General features: G+C 43.0%; 1 protein-coding gene across 1 annotated transcript in view; it reads right to left on the reverse strand.

Annotated features, from left to right (window-relative positions):
• FES (FES proto-oncogene, tyrosine kinase) overlaps positions 1–21,019 on the reverse strand; it is a 235,336-nt gene that overhangs the window by 76,116 nt on the left and 138,201 nt on the right. The window lies entirely within an intron of this gene.

Genomic DNA, 21,019 nt, shown 5'->3' on the forward strand with positions numbered 1-21,019 from the left:
GAAGGTGCCCAAAGGGCGGCGCTAAGGAGCTGAAAAGCCACATATTACGTCACTACGTTCGTGTTTGTTGTCCGACAATTGTGTGCCGTTTGTATGCAAGACAAGTTCACAGGACACACGCCCATCGGACAAAAGTCTGACGTTTTGTCTACGGAAAATCTGATCATGTGTACGAGGCTTTAGTCTATGGGCAGGCGAAGGTAAATGGGTGTGGGTCTGTTTTACATCTGACTGAGTCCATATAGGTCCAGAAAGAAAAAAAAGGAAAGGTTTATGTATTCAGTTTTTGAATGTAAACAGATGCCCGTAGACCTAACAAGGGTCTGTTTCCCTTTGTTCACAAGATCAAGAAAAAAAATGAATGCACAAGGATGGCACAAATATCCTTTCTGTTTTTAATTTTCTGATTCAGTAGGGGGTCAGTTCAAAAAAATTTGCTCTGTGAATATCACACAGTTGTCACAAATAATGCCTATCATTTGCTAAACACATTTATTTCCTATGACTGTCAGCTCCATCTAGTGGACATAATGCATTCTATTACCAATTGAAGCACTTCAGGAAAATACTGCATTATAGCCATCAGACAGAGCCGGCCATCATTGGAAATTCAATCTATTAATCACATTTTGGGGATGTTTATGAAGGCACAGAGAATTTTTTTTTTTTATAAACAGAGCCCTTGGTATATACGAGTTGTAAAAAAGGGGATTCTTAATTTTATGAAGATGACAAACACTTCTGTAGGTCAATAGCTTGGGAAGACTTTGCAGTAGCCCCAACATCGGTGATGCCACCTACAGTAACTGACATGAATAATGCAGTAATTTGTAAAAAAAAAAAAAAAAAAAAGAAAAGAAGATCTATTAAGAAAACAAAGGATAGGGAGGTAAATAGAGCTTAATAATCAGCTAATGAAGGATATAAGTGTAGGCAGTAGTGCAGTAAATAAATATAATCATTCTGTGAACCATAGTGTCACTGTATCATTACTGTATATGCTTTGATTTACAGTTTATGCCTAAAAATGAAAAGCACCCGGGAAGCTGGCTTCATGAATTCTGTGTATTTTACAATAATCTGTGAAAAGAAAATCAAATCTGATAGGCTGCATTTGTGACAACCATTAGAGGGCACTCCTTGCCATCCAATTATTTTGAGACACGTTTACTTTTTTGAGGGTGTACATATTTATTATTATTATTAAAGACAGCTCTTTACATATACATTGTACATTCACATCGGCCCCTACCCTCAAGGAGCTTACAATCTAAGGTCCCTAACTCACATTCATATACTAGGGCCAATTTAGACAGAAGCCGATTAACCTACCAGCATGTCTTTGGAGTGTAAAAAAATACACTTTTTTGAATTAAAAAATAAGACTACAGTAAAGTTAGCCCAATTTTTTTTATATTGTGCCACTTCCACTTCAAACAGCTGATGTAAAAAGACGACGGGCGGTCCGCAAGTGGTTAAATTACACAGATGGACTCTATTTAATAATTAGGTGACTTCCAAATTGATTCCACTAGATTTTAGTTAGACCCCATTCACACAGGGGCAACACGACTTGCCGGTCGCCTCAGCGAGGCGACCTGCAAACGAATGGCCGGGCGACTTGCAAAACGACTTCTGCATAGAAGTCTATGCAAGTCGCCCCAAGACGCCCCTGAAGTCGTACAGGAACCTTTTTCTAAGTCGGAGCGACTTGCGTCGCTCCCCTTAGAACGGCTCCATAGTACAGAACGGGAGGCGACTTGTCAGGCGACTAGGTCGCCTGACAAGTCGTCCCTGTGTGAATGGGGTCTAAGGGGTATCAGAGTAAAGGAAGCTGAATACAAATGTACACCACACTTTTCACATATTTATTTGTAAAAAATTCTGAAAACCATTTATCATTTTCCTTCCACTTCACAATTATGTGCCACTTTGTGTTGGTCTATCACATAAAATCCCAATAAAATGCATTTATGTTTTTGGTTGTAACATGACAAAATGTGGAAAATTTCAAGGGGTATGAATACTTTTTCAAGGCACTGTATCTACACAATTGCAGGATAAATATAGAACTATAAATCTCAACCTAAATTTGTTTGGATTACACTCTAGCAAGCGCTGTTTGTTCACATGGAGTTCACTCCAGTGGATTAATTTACCACAAGCTTCACCATTTGGTTTGAAACAGCAGCTACATTTCCACTATATATATTTATTTAATACATTTTTATTTTTTTTTTGTGTGGGTGGATTGTATTAAGTACAATCAGTATTTACATTCAACTAATAATAACTAACTATTAAATTATAGGTATTGGAATTTCCTTTCAAATTTGGCTGTTAGTGATCGTAACGAATACAAATTTATCCAAAGTTTTTTGGGTTTTTTTTGTTTTTTTTTATATCAAATGTTTTTGTGTTTAATTTTCTGACGTGTGGTGGTATCCAAATATTTTTCCCCAAATCTACCCCGCTCCTTAAATTCTCTATTTTCACCCATTGCTTATTCTTATTATTATTAATCCAATCTGGTATACGTGATAAAATTATAGCTGTGTAGTATTTTTTGATGTCAGGTGCTCCCCAGCCCCCCTTCTTCTTACTACTCGCTAATTGTGCGTAATTTACTTGTGGCTTCTTCCCTCTCCATATGAATTTTAAAAAAAGTGTGTGCATTTTATTCAGAAAGCTCTGTGTGATTGCCAGTGGTAGCATTTGAATTTTGTATGTGATTTTGGGCAAGATCGTCATTTTAAGTAGATTTATTCTCCCACCCCATGATAGTCTATTCCGTGGGACTCTATTTAGCTCTGTTCTAGTCTCATTAAGGAGAGTCATGAAATTGGCTTGAAACATTTCTTCCTGTGTTGATGTTATTTTTACCCCCAATAGCTCAGTTCCTTTACCCACCATTTAAAAGGTATGCTCTTTTGGTAGGCCTTATCCCCCCCTTTTTCTTCTACGACTTCCAATACTTCTGACTTAGTCGCGTTTACCCGGAAGTTTGAAAGCCGCCCATATTTTCTGAGAGTCGCTAGTATGTTGGGGAGAGTGATCCTTGGACGGGTGACGTATAACAAAACGTCGTCTGCGAAGGCTGCTATTTTATATTCGTCTTCCCCGATTTTAATACCGCTGATGTCCGGGCTGTGTCTAACAGCGGTTCCAGAGTCAGCACAAACAGCAGCGGGGAAAGTGGGCAACCCTGTCTGGTGCCATTTTTCAACTCAATGGCCTCAAATAGGGTGCCATTAATTTTAACTCTAGCCGTGGGGTGAGTATATAGGGCCCTGATCTTTTTAATCATTTTGTTACCAATCCCCAATTCCTCCAGAGTGTTCCACATGAAGCCCCAGTCTACCTTGTCGAATGCTTTTTCAGCATCAATCGACAGGAGTAGACCTGGGGCTCCCCTGTCCCTCATTATCTGAGTTACCATTAACGTTTTTATACCGTTGTCTTTCCCTTCCCTCCCTGGTACAAATCCCACTTGGTCAGGGTGGATCACTTCTGTTATAACCCTTTTCAGTCTATCTGCAAGGATCTTTGCATAGATCTTTATATCTATGTTCAGAAGGGAGATGGGTCTATATCCGGAACATGTAGTACCATCCTTCCCTTCCTTCTTTATTACCGCTATATTCGCTTCTAATGCTTCCTTTCTTATCTCCCAATTTTCCCCGATCCCGTTGATATAAGAGCAGAGTATTGGGAGTAGGGGTTCTTGCAGCTTTTTATAATAGAGGGCTGACAGCCCGTCGGTCCAGGGCTTTTCCCATTAGGGATATCCTGGATGGCCCTCTTGACCTCCTGAAGGGTCACGGGGGCATCCAGAATGTTACTGTCCTCTTCCGTGATTTTTTTTAGATTTGCCTCTTTTAGAAACATTTTACTGGCTTCCTGCCTATGTTTTACCTGTTCTTGAGTGCCACTCTCTTTTATTGCATACAATGCCTCATAGAACTTTTGAAAAGTTTTGGCTATATCTTGCGTTTTATATTTGATTTCCCCCGAACTGTTCCTAATTCTTTCAATGTAGTTGCTTGTTTTCTTCTTTTTTAGGATCCTTGCCAGGTGTCTGCCGGGCTTATTGCTATTTATGTACCTCTCTTTTTTGACCAAGTAATACGTTTTGCGTGTTTCTTGTTCCAGGGATGTCCTCAGCTCTTCTCTCTTTTGGAGTAGGGTCCTCCAAACCTCCCTCCCTCCTGATATTTTATGTTGTTGCTCTAGTTTGTAGATCTCTCTGGTCAGGGCGAGCCTTTGATTTTTCATTCTCTTATTTCTTTCCCCGCCTATCATCATAAGAATCCCCCTTATATATGTTTTATGCGCTTCCCAGATTGTGGCCTCATTTACCTCACCGGGGATGTTAATTTTAAAAAACCATTCTAATTCCTCCTTTAGTCTTTTTAAGATTACGTTATCAGCTAAGAGATCCTCATTTAGTCTCCATCCTGTGCCCTGTGCTCCGGTTTCCCCCATCTCTAGATGTAGACTTACAGGCGCATGGTCCGAAAAGGACATGTTACCAATAGCGGCCCCTGCGATTTCCTCCAGCATCCTGTGTTCTACCAAAAAAAAAATCGAGTCTTGAGTAAGTCCCATGCACGGGGGAATAGAAGGTGTAGTCTCTTATGTCTCCCTGTTGTATCCTCCAGACATCCACTAGTTGGAGCTGGTGAAGTTTTTTTTTTAAGTTTCTCCGGCCACATTCCTCCTTTCCCCCGAGCATGGGACGTACAATCTCTCTTGGGGTCAAGACAAAGGTTGAAGTCTCCTCCCACAATTGCTCTCCCCGTCTTGGAAGTCTCAAATTTGGTCAGTATGGCCATTACTGTTCTATGAGTATTTTTATTTGGTCCATAGATGTTCGCCAGGGAGTACTTCAATCCGTTAATTTTCCCTTTCAGGAAGAGATATCTCCCCTCCGGATCGGAGAGCCTCCCCTCTAGTTCGAATCTCGTTCCTCTGGCGAACCCTATGGCCACTCCTCTTGCTCCCCTAATTGGTGAATCACTATAGTACCATTCTGGGAATTCCCTGGAGTAGATGGTTTGATTCCTATTGGTACTAAGATGGGTCTCTTGCAACATTACCACCTCAGCCTTCAAGAGCTTTAATTCCCCCAAGATGTTTGCACGTTTGACACAAGCATTCAATCCCCTTACATTGTAAGAGATAGTTGTTAAGTTAGCAGGCGTCTCTTTCTTCTGTTTATGTTCTGTTTACTATAAGGCAGGCTCCTAATATTGTGGATTGCGTTGGGCTCTCTCCTACTCCCCTCCCCTCCCCCCTCACCCCCCCCCCCATCGACCCCCACCCACCCACCAAAACCCCGCAAAAACCCTCCCTCCCTCCCCCTTCCTTTTCGCCAATTTTTTGGGGGTATAACAGGCCTTGACTTGGCCCTTGAACTATAACCGTGGCTCTCCACCACCACTCCGCCCCCCGGTTGTCCCCCAGAGGTTGAGCTCGGTGCGGGATTTGGTCGCGACCGCAGGACTCCATTTCTTGTACAGGAGCTTTCAGCCTCGGCTATCCCTCCCTCATGCCTCTCCCCCTCCCCCTCCCGTCCCCTCCCCTCCACCATCCCCCACCCACCCCACGATCCACTTTATCATCGCTGGGTAGACTATTTGTACATCTATACACAAGCATCTGTTTTACCATATTCCTACTTCTTTCTCCCTTTTTCCTAAGGCTTTTTTCTTTTTTTTTTTTTCTTTTTTTTTCCCTTTCCTCTTTTTTTTTTTTTTTTCCTTTCTTTTTCTTTCTTTCCCTTTCTTTCTTCCCTTTTCCCTTGTTTGCAGGTATACTACAGATTTCAAACAGGTCTCCAAGTAAGTATTTCCCCTATTGGGTCATGGTTGGTATTTTTCTCCCACCAACCCGGAATGTCCACCAGGGGAATTTCTAGATGTTCACAAAATTTTTGTGTTTCTTCAGGGAATCTTAGCACGGCCTTTCGGCCTTCTTTGCGTCCGATCAAGCAGGCTGGGAAGCCCCAGGAGTATTGGACTCCATGCACTTTCAAAGTCGCCAGGAGGGGTTTCTGGATTCTTCTCCTGTTGAGAGTCTCTGCTGCAAGGTCTTGGAAGATTTGTAAGTTAGTGTCTTTATATTTAGCCTGGAGGTTTCTCTTTAAGTTGGAGGTTATTTGTTCTTTGTCCGCAAAATTGTGGAATCGCACGATGACATCTCGTGGTGGGTTTCCCCTAACATCAGGTGGTTTCCTTAATCTGTGCACCCTGTCCACTTTCAGCTTTCGGCCGACTTCCATTGGGTTCATCAAATCGTTAAAAATTTCTTCCATTTTAAGCGGGAGGTTCTCTACTCCATCTTGTGGTTCCGGGAGACCTCTAATCAGGAGGTTCTTTCTTCTGTTGCGATTTTCTTGGTCCTCCAATCTGTATTTGATATTTCTATGTTCGACCTGCATTGCTTCCATTTGGTTTTTCATTTTTTGAATTTCGGCTCCCTGTGTTCCCACGATGGATTCCGACTCTTCAACTCTTTTCAGTATATGGCTCATATTGTCGTGAACTATATTGATCTCCCCCTTGATTGAGGCCTCCAGCCTAGCGAACATCTCTGCTATTTCTTCCTTCGTGGGAAGCATTCTGCCCTGCTGGGGTTCGCCTGATGGTTCCTCTTCTATGTCTTGACCTGTGGGTCTTGTGTCTCCTTCAGCCGTTTGTCTTCTTGTTGCCGTTTTACCTGCACGCTCCGGTGTCTTTTTTGTGCCTGTCGCCACTGTTGCCGCTGTGGCCCCTGTTGATTCACTCGGACTTTCTTTGCTACCATCATTCGTCATATATCTCCTAATTGTACCTGGACTAGGGCTAGTCCGGGGTGGGTTTACCGCATTCCCTCTGGTTGACTTGCCCCTCATTTCCCTGTTTCTTCTGACCCCTAAGGGGTAGGCCGATGAAATATACTGGCCCTGAAGGTGAGGGAATCCCCCGGGGTTACCCCAAAATGATGTTAGTTAGGAACTGATTTCTTGTTGTTTACGTGGTTCCTCACTAATCGCTCTAGAGTGTATTCGCTACCTCTCAGGAGGTTTCTTCCCGTTTGTACTACTTTAGTACTTCTTCCTGGGGTTCCAATCTTGGGGGGCTACTGCTGCTACTGGTTGTACTTTATATTTGAGACGGTCACAAAAGAGAAATAGGGAGATACAGTCGCAAACTCGGGGATACATGCCACTATTCCACCCCCAAGTGTAGTCCCGGATATGATCAAATGTGGAGGGCACTGGGGGGCACCAATATCTTTATGAGTTTATCCTTAACTCCCCCGGTCTTCCTATCTGCCCCTCTTTCAGTTATGTCCCAATTTGGACCAGATGTTTAGCACTTACTAGATAATTTTTGTGAGATAGTTTCAGTCGCTTAAAGTTACATGGTATTACAGATAAGTCATAATTTGAGGCGCCAGTCCTTTCAGAGATGGGCAGGTAAAGATATCCAACCAGCTGTAAATCACATTATGGAGGTTACTTACCCTCCTCGTGGGTTTAGCGTTTTGCAGAATCTTACCCTTCCTGGCTCCTTGAACCTCCTGGATGCTTCCCGCAGTGCTTAAGTTCCCACTTACTTGCTTGTCTGTTGCACTCTTCAATTCCTGCTACAAGAACTGCAGCAGCTTTTCCAGTGATTTACCACCTCTGATGGAGATCGCTTCCTGAAAGCTGATTACTTTATCTCCGGGAGGGGGGGTGAGGCGGCATACCCGGCCCCAGGCTCAGCTGTGATCTTCTGTTAATACTTTTGCTGCTTCCGAGAGCCGCAGCGCAGAGGCACCGCCCCCACCGCCCTCCTCTCTTCCCTCGATCTCGGGAGCAGGGGAGGAAGCTGGGGGAGAGGGGGGCGACAGGGGGACGACAGCCGCGTACACCGCGCAATCCGCCGGGGCGAGGGGGGGGGGAGGCTAGCGTTCGCTCCGTGAGCGCTTCGTCTGCATCACGGCTGGAGGGACGCCGAGCTGCAGCCTCACATCTCTAGCGATCCGTCCTCGCCCCACAAATTTATCCAAAGTTATGAATTATTCGAAATAATGAATGCTGCATCTAAACAAATTGAACATAATGCATTAATAAGAATAAATAATAATAATAATAATAAAAAGTTTTTATTATTGTTATCGGGGGACTCAAGAGCCAGAACAGCCACGATGACTGCCGGCCACCCGCGATCGCGGGCATGAGAGCCAGAATGGGGATGTGTGTATGTAAACACACAAATCCACATTCTGACAGGAGAGGAGAGGCAGGTCGTCTGTTCCTACTAATTAGGAACAGCGATCTCTATCCTCCCCCGGTGAGTCCCATCCCCCCACAGTTAGAAACACACATGAGGGAACACAGTCAACCCCTTAATCGCCCCCTAGTGTTCACCGCTTCCCTGCCAGTGACATTTATACAGTAATCAGTGCATTTTTATAGCATAGATCTCTGTATAAATGTCAATGGTTCCAAAAAAGTGTCAAAAGTGTCCGATTTGTCCGCCGCAATGTCGCAGTCCCGCTAAAAATTCACTGATTGCCGCCATTACTAGTTAAAAAAAAAAAAAATAAGAATAAAATTGCCATAAATCTATCCCCTATTTTGTAGATGCTATAACTTTTGCGCAAACCAATTAATATACACTTATTGCGATTTTTTTTTACCAAAAATATGTAGAAGAATATATATCGGCCATAACTGATTAATACATTTGTTTTTCTACATTTATTGGGGGATATTTATTATAGCAAAAAGTAAAAAATATTGTTTTTTTTTTTTAAATTGCCGCTCTTTTTTTGTCTATAGCGCAAAAAATAAAAACCGCAGAGGTGATCAAATACCCCCAAAAGAAAGCTCTATTTGTGGGGAAAAAAAGGACGTCAATTTTGTTTGGGTACAGCATCGCACGACCGCGCAATTGTCAGTTAAAGCAATGCAATGCCGTATCGCAAAAAATGGCCTGGTCATTAAGGGGGCAAATCTTCCGATCTGTAAGTGGTTAAAGGAGAATTATACAAAAAAAAAAAAAAAAATGATTGATTAAATCCACCAGTGATTTTTTTACCACTGCTGTTCATTTATATTGGCTCTTGGAATTTACATATGTAGCAATTTAGAATTTGGTTGAAAAGGTTTAGCACTGGGAAACACTTTTTGATAGATAAGTAGTGCATTTTATATACAACTATACAGATCAGACCAAGATGAGGGACAAATGAGGAGGAAAGAGGGACAGAGGGACTTTGTTCCAAATGAAGGACAATCCCTCAAAATCAGGGACAGTTGGGAGGTATGCTTTATATCACCGTGCCCCTTTACATTACAGTGTGGAGGACCTACCCAGTGAATATCCCATCACCAGCCGCCCCCACAAACCCTGGAAAATTTGGAAGCTACAGAAGAGATTGCAGACTGCTGACCGCCTGAGAGGTGATTGCACCCCAGTGGCGAGCTCTCTGCACCATGCCCAGCTCCATATTTGTAAGCATTTTTGGCCGATTTGAGTAGTGGCAGGATTCCAGACAGCTGATCTGTAGAGGAGGCATCAACAAGGAGATAGAGCGCAGATGTGAGTGTCAGAAATGTTTCACCTTCTGAGATTTGATAATAGAAAAAGGGAATGATCCTTTCATCCTGCATAGGTTGTATTGGTATATCACAATTATAGAAGGACCCAGGAACGGAAAATGTTTTCGGTGTTTAATCTGCCCATGTATGACAGCTTCCAGAGAAGTTTTTTTTTCTTTGTAACTGTACCTACACAAGAGGGTCCAGACAGATGACCAAACCATCAAACAATCGTTCTTCAGATCAATGATTACACGGTAAGCACACACTTCTGTATCTGTCTTTGTCTGAATGCCGTTCGGCACATCAAGCAACGATCACATCCTGCCTATAAGCCTCTATTGATCGAGATCATCATCACAGATTATTCCTATTATCTTGTATAGTCAAATCATACTGATAAAGAATAACAATGGGCAGGTGATCAGCTCGAAATATAGATGCACATTGTTTCCTCTACTTCTGCTTTGTAATTTGTTCTTGTAAATCGAAAAACCTGCTGGAAAGATACAAGACCATGCAGGAGATAGAAAATGAGGAAACTGCCCCGTGGAGCTCGATGATTCATTCGGCAAATCGGTTTGCTGGAAGTACAAGTATTTAAATGTATTCAACGGGGAGCTGTGCAAGGTGGGTTATCACGGGAATTTCCCAGAACAAAGAATGCAATTTAAGATATTTTCTGTGTAGGTAAATATAAAACAGCACTTGCAATGTGGCAATATACAAAGTATTTACCCCGAGACAGGGCTGTAGATAATTGTTTTTCCTGGGGGGGGTTCAGGTCTTTCAACTTAAAGGCATCATTTACACTTTTATGTTGGGGGAGGTACAGTAAAATCATGTGATAGCAGAGTGGGGCCATGAGGCTTTGCAATGCAGCACAGCAAAAATGATCCCCAATCAACTGAATAGAACGCAACGCACGAAGTTGTGGTTCGGTAGTGTACTCATTAGTACAGCGAGCTCCTCCTAAGCTCCCTAGTTTTTTTTTCCGTTCAGCCCGCTGGGTTGAACTAAAAAAAAAACTTACCGTGTGAACCAGGCTTTAGATCTCATTCATATGTTCTAAATGGCCATGGAATGGCGAGTATACCATGAATACCTACAGCCAGGATCCCAGATGTTCCAATTTGTTGTCAGCTGCTCAGCATGTTCACCTGAGTGATGGGTTGGAAAGAGCCACTGCTGTTAACATGTATCTGTACATCCAGTGGTCCCCATGTTTAAGCTCCAGGGGACAAAGCAAAACACATTAGGGTGTGGCCTGGAGGGAACCCGGGCTGAAGTAGTCTCTCCCATCACTACTACATTACCATAGGACTCAGTGGATGTGCGGCACCAGGGATTTTTTCCCTCTCTTCTCTTCAGTGACTACAGGAGCTGGGATGAGCTCCATCCCTTGCCGGCACTCCTGCAGCACATTCGGTATCATCTACATTACTCCCCACATCGATTGAGCCTCAGTGACACACTAACAAACCCCGGCTCATAGTGGTTACCTGCTGTTAGGGACAAATTTCTGACCCTGGATGCAGAGAGATTTTATCCAAGGGTAAAAATGTATCCCTACCTGCAGAAAACCACTGGATGTGGAGATACAGGTGGATACATGTTTACAGCAGCAGACAGCCTTGGCTCTTTTCAGCCCATCACTCAGGTGTACAGGCTGAGCAGAGACTGGAACATCTGAGATCCCGGGTGCAGGTATTTGTAATATACTTATACTATATGAATGAGACCCAAGACTGGATTTTAGCTAATTTTACTGTGTAAGTTGAGCTGTTGCAAGGGGCAACATATTGTGGTGGGCAGTAAATTCAGTGATTTATTTAAACCTTACAAAAACTGTGTCCTAAGAAATTTTATGAAATGTTTCAAGAGATGGAAAAAAAAAACTATTGTGCACTGCCTACCACAGGATGGTGCCCTATGCACCTGGTCAATATGGTTGGCTTTTATTCAGTCTTAATGTAGTAAACCCAGCTTTTGAACTTGTACCTACAAGTAAGCCTATAATAACGCTTATCTGTAGGTACAGTGAATATCTCCTAAACCTGTGGTGTTTAGGAGATATTCACATCGAAAGCAGCCGGTGATGTCACCGGTGCATCCGACCTGAAGGAACGGCATACCGCTTGGTTGTACTTCTTCTGGGGAGGAGTGCAGTTCGTTCCGCACTTTTGTGACCCATTTTTAGCCGATAGCCAGCTATAGTCTGTCATCAGCTGACATCGCTCAGCAGGTCCAGACTGTGGAAAAATCCTAACTTTAAAGTCAGGATTCACCCAGATGTCTGGACCAGCAGCTCGCTCAGCCTCTGAGCCAGACGCTCCTGCCCCCTCCACAGCCTGGCATTCCAGTGGGGGGGGGTAGAGCCAGGGACTGACAGTCACCACTCTTTCCTCCTTGAAGGCTGAGAACTGAGTGATCAGCGGTCTTTGATCGCTCTGTTCTTGGTCTTAGAAACAGCTGGGGACAGATGCAACATTGGATCAATGCTCCATCCACCTAGGTAAGTATAATTTACAAAAAAAAATCTCTTTTAAAGGAAAAAAAATCCCCCTCTCCCTCCTAAGAACCCTCCCTCTCCAAGCAAAGATTCCCACTGTAAAATATCTCCCTCCCTCAACTATCCCCCCCAAAATTAAACCCCCCTCTCTCTAAACCGACCCCCCAAAGCAAAAATATCTCCCTCCGACAACACCCTCTCCCCCAGCAAAGATTCCTAATTATGAAGAAAATCTCCCTTCATCCAGTCGAACTCCCTCCCAGAAGTAAACCTCTGCCATTAACCACCCTCTGTAAACTTCTCTACAAGAAACTCCCCCCTTCTCCAAAAGCAAACCCACCCCTTTTCCTTAACCCCCACCAAAAGAAATTCCCTCAGGTTCGAATTCTCACTTCTTCCGTCCCAAAACAGAAAATGAATGCCTCCCCACTTACCAGACCTCAGATTCAGCATGGCACAGAAGTAGGAAAACTTCTGCATCCCCAGTCTCCCTTCGGCAGTGTCATATGATACCTCGAGGAGGAGTCTAGTTCCCTAAACCGTGCACTGTCAATTGCCGGCATCTGAGACCTTGCAGTAATTTAATGCTTTCCAGGGGGACCCCTTATTAAACTAAGGGGATGGGGCACAATAGAAGGGGGGCTGGCTGCTGCACTCTGAAACTCTGATTGCTTCTACTGTGCTGATGCTGAGGCTAAACAGCAGGGACACTGTCTGGGCATTTTGCCAGGATGCTCTGGGGGGGGGGGTTTGAACACCCCTGACCCCCCTTTATCTACGCCCCTGCCCAGAGGAATAGAATGTTACACTATAGGTATGTGTACATACAACTACTTGTGGCTTAGGTATAACCATAGCCACCAATATTGCAACTACATAGCACAGACATAGCATTCAGCAAATACTTTATGATGAATAAATACAGTATATACTATATTGTGCACTGGTCTAAATCATTATGGTGAATCATGGTGGAGGGGGGATTACGGTGGGGGGTTGTTTTTCAGGGGCTGGTCTTGGTCCCTTAGTCCCAGTTAAGGGAACTCTTAAAGCGTCAGCATACCAAGACATTTTGGACAATTTCATGCTCCCAACTTTGTGGGAACAGTTTGGGGATGGCCCCTTCCTGTTCCAACATGACTGCGCACCAGTGCACAAAGCAAGGTCCATAAAGACATGGACAAGTGAGTTTGGGGTGGAGGAACTTGACTGGCCTCACCTTAACCAGATAGAACACCTTTGGGATGAATTAGAGCAGAGACTGTGAGCCAGGTCTTCTCATCCACATCAGTGCCTAACCTCACAAATGCAATTCTGGTCAAACATTCCCATAGACACACGCCTAAACCTTGTGGACAGCCTTCCTAGAAGAGTTGAAGCTGTTATAGCTGCAAAGGGTGGGCAAACTCAATATTGAACCCTATGGACTAAGACTGGGATGCCATTAAAGTACATGTACGTGTAAAGGCTGGAGTCCCAATACAATCTAACATCCCCCCCAGAGAGAGATGAACAGCGGCGATCACCCCGCCACCGCCCACACCCCCTGGTGGGAGACAAAACTACGGCAATGATGTTCATTCGCTATTGTCACACAAGGGGGTGTGCTCCGGGGGCAAAGCTCTGCACCCTGAACCCACCCTTTTTTGAAGCAAATTAGAGCCTCTGGCTATAATCACGTGTTTAAGGCTGGGTTCACACATGTGCGGTGCGAATTCCAGCTCCGTTTTCTCTGTGAACAGAAAAAGAAGCTGTTCAGCGGTGCTTCTCCGTTGTATCTGCGGATCAGCTGAGCAGGGAGAGGGGGAGGTGTAGTGAGGAGGGGGAGAGAATGCCTGTTCACAACGGAATATGCAAACTTTTTTGGGCAATGCAGAGTGCGAATGCAACGCACATATGTGAACCAAACTGATTGAAACTAATAGATTTTAAAATGTTCTGCGAATTGAATGTGGTGTAAGCAAAATCCAATTAGCATAGGTGTGAACCATTGGAATCCATGCGTCCGGCACCCTGCATGTAGATTAGGGGGTCGGACACATGGATGGGGGGGCGGTGCCCCTGTGCCCCTTATGGAGCGGCCGCCACTGGATGTATGTATAATTCAGACACCTACAACAGATTATAGGAAAGCTCTCTGAATGCTGCATTATTAGTTACTATTATAGCATGGAACACACTTTGTTAGCAGGACTGGTGGAGTTTGGAGATCCAGGGGCCCTGAAATGTTTTGTAATGGGCTCTGTTAATTGTTTTAACATCCTGGGTTTGTAGGCATTCTGTTCACAAAATAAACGACTTCATAACTCAGACAAAGTGATATTAAACCCTCAATATTTTTTTAGTTCAACACATGGAGCACCATAAAATAAACATTCCCCCAATTAGTTAAAATTCTTGACCCAGTACTTGCATTTTACAGCTTTCAACACTGATGGCTCATGCTCTCTCTTAGTGCTGCTTCCCTGAACATCCAGACTTCACCAGGGCCAGATTTATAAGGGGGCAAAAGGGACAATTGCCCCGGGCCCACCTCTATACAAAAATGATATAAAACAATATAGGAAAATTATATATAAAAGAAAAAAATAATAATAAAATGTATAATAATATTTTTTTTCTTTTATTAAATTTATCTAGGGAAGTAACATTTTTCTGGCCATCCATCTGTAAAACTCTGGACTTGTATGTTGTATGGTTTAGCAAAAAATAATTGTGGTTGCTCAAGCAAATCACACATAAAGCCTGTGTGACCTCAGAATGACATTGTGTCATGCATTTTGAAAATGTGTGACTGTCATTCAGAATGTAAACTAACTCTGTGTATATGGGGTCCCCTGAACCTGAAGTCTAGTCTCTGCATGCAAGGGTGGCATCATAGGATGCTGCAAGAGAAAGGAGCCAACCTGACACAGGAAACCTGGGGCAGCAGTCATGGCATCAGCCTAAACTGGAACATAGGCAGGGATTAAACTATATAAAAGCACGTGTACACTGATGTTTTTATATTAATAAACATTCCTTCTGTTAAAAAAAAAAAAAGATATAAAAGCTGTATACTCGGTAAGTAATTGCATCAGCTGCTGAAAATGCTTAAAAAAAACTGGTTCATTATCACTTTAAGGGCAGCTGTAACACCCCATTAACACTAACAGCAATATCCTCATATGATTAAGTAAAGATTACATTTTACTGAACTTAGAAGCAACATCCATGGCTTTACTCTTCTCAATAAATTTACAATCAATGCAGTACATTTGCATACAATAGGTATGTGATGCTGGGTTCAAATCACAAATGTACAGTATGTATTAACATATGTTGTATTGCTGTGTCTTGGCACATATTGATTTTATTTGTACTACATTGCATCAACATGTATTTGCGCATGCCAATCTTGTATTCACCTGTCTCTAATCCAAGCTTGGTGGTACAGCTTGTTGGTGCCATCAGCTGCCTGTCAAGGTCTTCCCATCTGGGCCCATGCTGCGCCCTCTTCATTCAATCCTAGTGTTTGCAAAATTATGACAAGCAGGTGGTGGCACGGACAACCACACAGCCCATATCGTAATTGGACAAGTGCATTTAAGATCAGCAAAGGATGCTGGGTTGGGGAACTATGGCATAAGTTTAATGGCACCAGATTTGCAGTTACTGTTTAAAACTGAACTCTGGGCTCGCCCTAAAATAAATTATAATTTGCAATACTGATAAAGACATGGACAAAAAAAGCTCTACTGATGTAGCACCATGTAGTTTAGGCAGGGAACTTCTCACAAATGTACTTGCCAGGAGTAGTTATCCTGGTTGATTGATAGAGATCCATCGATTTCTCCCTAAGTTTGGCTTTGTTGCACTTTTCTCTTGTACCGCTAGGTGGCAAGGTAGTTGGTGGTATTAGATATGAGAAGGGCAACCCAAGTTCAGGTTATGAGTATATGGGGTATATATGGGGTATCTCAGCCAATGGGCAGGGTTTTCTTGAATCCCTTGGCCTGCTGAGAGCACCTATATATTTGGGTGGAGTCAGGTGATCTGTGTTGGCTGTCTGGGTGGATGTGTGTTGTATGCCACGGGCTGCTAGGATTGGGCCTATCTTGGGGGCATCTGGCTGCCAGGCTGTGTGAGGGCCTATTCAGGTTGCAATCCAACCAAAAGTGACGGTTCTGCTGGCTGGAGAACCTGTTGTGGTTGGAGGGAGACAGGGAAGCTGTTGCCACTAAGGGACCAACCACCTTATTACCAGGGACCACAGTGAGTAACTGAAGCAAGTACCGGAGCAGCATTTTCACCAACCAGGGACAGTGAAGAATCGGGAAACTTCAGGCGGTGTCAGGGACCCAACCAGCAGAGGTGATGCTTGCAGAGCAGCCTTGTGTGTCAAGCCAGGGACTGAGCAGGTCCGCAGGGATGAAGCTTGAGAAGTATCGGGAGTGCCAAGCTAGGGACCCAGCAGGGAAGCGTGGGAGATGCTTGACGGAGATACCACCACAAAGATTGGAGGAGCTCAAGGGATTTAGAAGCAGTTGTATTGAAGCTGAAGTAACTGTTACGTTTGAGTTAGGAACTGTTAAAGGACTGGGTGGCGTAGGATGATGGAATACCTCTAATATGGCGAAATACCCTTAATATGATGGAGTTTATTATGAAATGGGTTCATGTTTATGTCGATTGTGTTTTATGTTGTGTTTATTATGAATGTTTTGAATACGCTTGTATATAGTTATATGGTATGGAATTGGAATTGAAATGGAATGTTTTTATATGTATAAAAATTTAACAAAAATATTTGAAACACAGGAACTGTTAAAGACTGTTGCTATAGGAGACAGCATTCCTGCATGTGCAGATGTGGCACCTTACTGGGGCCTTTCTCTGCACGGCTGTCCAGTCTCAGGGTCTGCCAATTGAATCTACTTAAGGGTGTCCTGGCCCTAACCCTCTTTCCCCCAAAAATACAAAAAGGACTGTTAAAAGAAATAAAACCTCTTTTACATCCGAGAAGTGTCTGGCGCCCAATGACTTTCGCCATCTTTGCACCCACTATGCCTCACAACCCACTACATATTGAAGGATGTCAGCTATTTTTTGGCCTTGGAGGTCCTCATTAGACTGGAAGAGACTGCTATCAGCTTGTTTAAAGTGGCAATCAGCACTGACAGCCTGTTTGATTATATTGTGCACATTGAATAGCTTTTGCTTTGAAAAGTTTTGTGGTGCAAATAGCCTTTAAACAGAAACATGGGTGGTCTCCTGTAATCTTTTCACTATAGCCTAATGCCTTTGGCTGCCCCTGGCTGGAATATCGGACATGATTGATGAATGTGGTGACTTGAAGATACAACCCACAGAACACTAATTACATTTATCAGGCAGTTTACAGTAACAGCACAACAACAGCATTATTTATACACAGGGCACACCGTCCTCATAAGTATGCAATCATCGTTTTTCCCATACTGCAGAGGATTATCTTCAGTGTAACCATATGACATAAGTAGTATAAGATTTGTATGTATGTGCCCCATCTGTTAAGCCATGTGGACTTTAAAAACAGCACAAGAAGCCTACCGATAACATTTCACAGTCGGGCACAGATGTCTCCAGGTGTTATTAGTTCCCCAGAAATGTATTATAGACAGACAAATGAAACCACATGGAAAACACAAAACTACGAACTATATTCTTCTAAGAAAAAAAAGCTCTTGATCTGTTTTAAGAGAAATAGCCACAGGTTCTGCAGATGTTATCATCCATGGCTTGCATTTGGAATAAGAGTATTAACATAAAAAGATTAGATTTATTGGAGCGCATTCATTACAGGGCATTGGTGCTAACAACATGCATAGTTTTCTTGGATTTGTACTGGAGATATTCATAAATATTCAATGACAGTTTATAGGTGAATCAGGCAGTGATTTCTTATGTATGCCCCACCTCAAGTCTGTTGGCCACCCATTGTTAGGCAATTGTCCAAGCAGGCAGGTTAGAAGACGTATGCCCTGTACACACGATAGGATTTTCCGACAACAGAATCCATGTTTTTTTCTGACGGATGTTGGCTCAAACTAGTCTTGCATACACACGGTCACACAAAGTTGGTCAGAAATTCCGAACATCAAGAACGCGGTGACGTACAACACGTACAACGAGCCGAGAAAAATGAAGTTCAATAGCCAGTGCTGCTCTTCTGCTTGATTCTGAGCATGCGTGGAACTTTGTGCGTCGGAATTGTGTACACACGATCGGAATTTTCGACAACAGATTTTGTTGTCAGAAAATTTGAGTACCAGCTCTCAAATTTTGTGTGACGGAAATTCCGAAGGAAAATGTCCGATGGAGCCTACACACGGTCGGAATTTCCGACAACAAGCTCCTATCAAACATTTTCCATCGGAAAATCCTATCGTGTGTATGGGGCATAACTGTTTCTTCTGATAAGTCGGTCATTCGTTTTTATTTTCTCTATTCCACCACCTATACTATCCATAGGAGCTCTATGTAGGCTTGTCAAAGAGTTTGTAGGGCATTCTGGACACTGTCTGCACTAAAAGCAGTTAGATCATACCAACACACCAGGTTGGACCAAGGCACCAAGGCAGGAGAGGCACCTGCCTTAAGTGCTTCTCTTTCCACCACATCTCTTATGCCGCGTACACACGACCAGTCTTTCCGTCGGACCGAAGTCTGATGGTCTTTCCGACAGAGTTCCACTGAAGCGGACTTGCCTACACACGATCACACCAAAGTCCGTTCGTTTAGAACGTGATGATGTACGACGGGACTAGAAAAGGGAAGTTCAATAGCCAGTAGCCAATAGCTGCCCATGCGTCGTTTGTGGTCCGTCGGAATAGCATACAAACAATCGGTTTTCCCGATAGGTACTGAGTCCGTCAGAAAGATTTGAAACATGTTCTATTTCTAGGTCCATCAGATTTTTCGAAAGGAGATTTCCAATGAAGCCCACACACGATTGGAATGTCCGACGGAATCGCTCCATCGGACCCTTTCTGACGGAAAATCCGCTCATGTGTACGCGGCATTAGCCATGTTTAGCACTGTAAATGAACAAGCTGTCAAACTGACAGCTCATTTTCTGCAGATTACACTGGAAGGACAAGTTTGTTAATACTACAGCATACTAAAGCTGGCCATACACATATAGATTTTTATTTTCCATTCTGCCTGCAGGAACAGATTTGTCCATCTATGTTACAAAGCGCAGATGGCAGAATCTCCCGCTGTGCTACTGTATTTTGACAGCCGGCTCTACCAGCTGCCAAAACAGCAAAACAGTGGCTGCATCTGATTGGATGCAGGTACGATTTGTCTGACAATTTTCTGTCTGGCATCTTTTCAATTTTTCAGTTGAGGGATGATGATTGGAAGGCAGGCAACAGAGCCAACCACTGAGCGAATTTCCTCCAGTTTCTCATGAATCGGCCAAAATTTGAACTGCATATGGCCAGCTAAAGGCATTTTAGACAATGGCATGTTCTCAGCCTTGTAGCATCAGTTTGGAAAAGACCCTGTTCCAGCATGACTGTACCCCTGTGCACAAAGCCAGGCCCATAAACACATGGTTTAGAAGAGTTTGGTGAGCAAGAATTGTGAGCCAGGTCTTTTCATCCACCTATGGATAACTGCATATAATTCACTTTTTTAAGGAAATGTAAAATCATATATTCATTTCTACATTGAAATTTCAATTATTTCTAGCCTACTCCTTTAAGCCTCCTTTCACATTAGTGTGTCTCCAAAGTAGCACAATTTCCAGTGCGACATTGATGCAACTTTTGGTGCGATTTTGATTCAACATTACATTTTATGGATTAAAGTCCCATTAAAAGTTGCACCAAAGCAGTGCAGGCACCTTTTCAAAGTAGCTGTGACTTTAAGTCACAGTGATTTGAATGGGTGCCGTTAAAACGAACAGTGTGCGATTTGTCATGCCACTTTGATGTCCAAAGTGGCATGCCAAATCGCACAAGTGTGAATGGATTCTTAATCTGAACAATCTTAAAGTTTGTAAACCTTATTTTGTAAAGTTCCCTACACATTTACTTCCTTGAATTCTGTGAAACGTAGTCATTATGTCCTGTGTGTAGGTACTGCTGTGTCACACATTTCACAGAGCTTGTCTTCTGTACTACAGAGGTGCTGAGTGGTGGAGTTTAAGGAGGTGGAGTCAGTACAGGAACTTTGGGAAATGTAGTCCTTAAAAGTGGAAAGTAAACAGCAAGGGAAAAAGCTGCAAAAAATGCAGGGAATCCAGGAAATTGTGGAAAGAGACAGACAGCAGACAGGGAGAGCTTACAACATAAAAGAAGATTTTTTTTTTTTTTTTAAGATGACATATATTTCTCACTCCTGATGAGTGGACAGAGCCACGAAACGCGTCGAGTTCTAGAATACCTGGACAGCCTGATTCTTACAATTCATATCCATCATGTATTTGTTCATGTAAATATCATCATGTATCTGTATATTATGAATTTATTCCAACAATCATGTGCTATAGGTCAGCTTTTTAAATGGCTTTTTTGATCTTACTACCAAAAATCGCATTATGTATTTTGAGATTATGGAATGTTTTAATTCTGATTGCAAAATACATTTCTACCTTATGTATTTTCTGTATTATTATTTTGAAGTGACATGCCTCATATAAAGTCCCATGACTATTGTTTCTTGTGTATATGTACAAAAGGGATGGAGGCTTGTCACGGTGGTTGTGTGTTAGGTCACATTTTGTAGTTTATGAGATTTTTCAAGTAATCTTACAGTTGGACTGTCCAATCTACCTTTTATTGTTAATACAATGCTGATGTTATAAAATGAAAGTGTATGATGTGACTTTAAAACTTGAAATAAATAAATTAAAATAGCAGAGTACAATTTTTATTCTACAGACCACAGAGGCCACCTCA

The sequence above is a fragment of the Aquarana catesbeiana genome, linkage group LG03, assembly GCF_042186555.1.
Source record: "Aquarana catesbeiana isolate 2022-GZ linkage group LG03, ASM4218655v1, whole genome shotgun sequence".
NCBI classification, from domain to species: domain Eukaryota; kingdom Metazoa; phylum Chordata; class Amphibia; order Anura; family Ranidae; genus Aquarana; species Aquarana catesbeiana.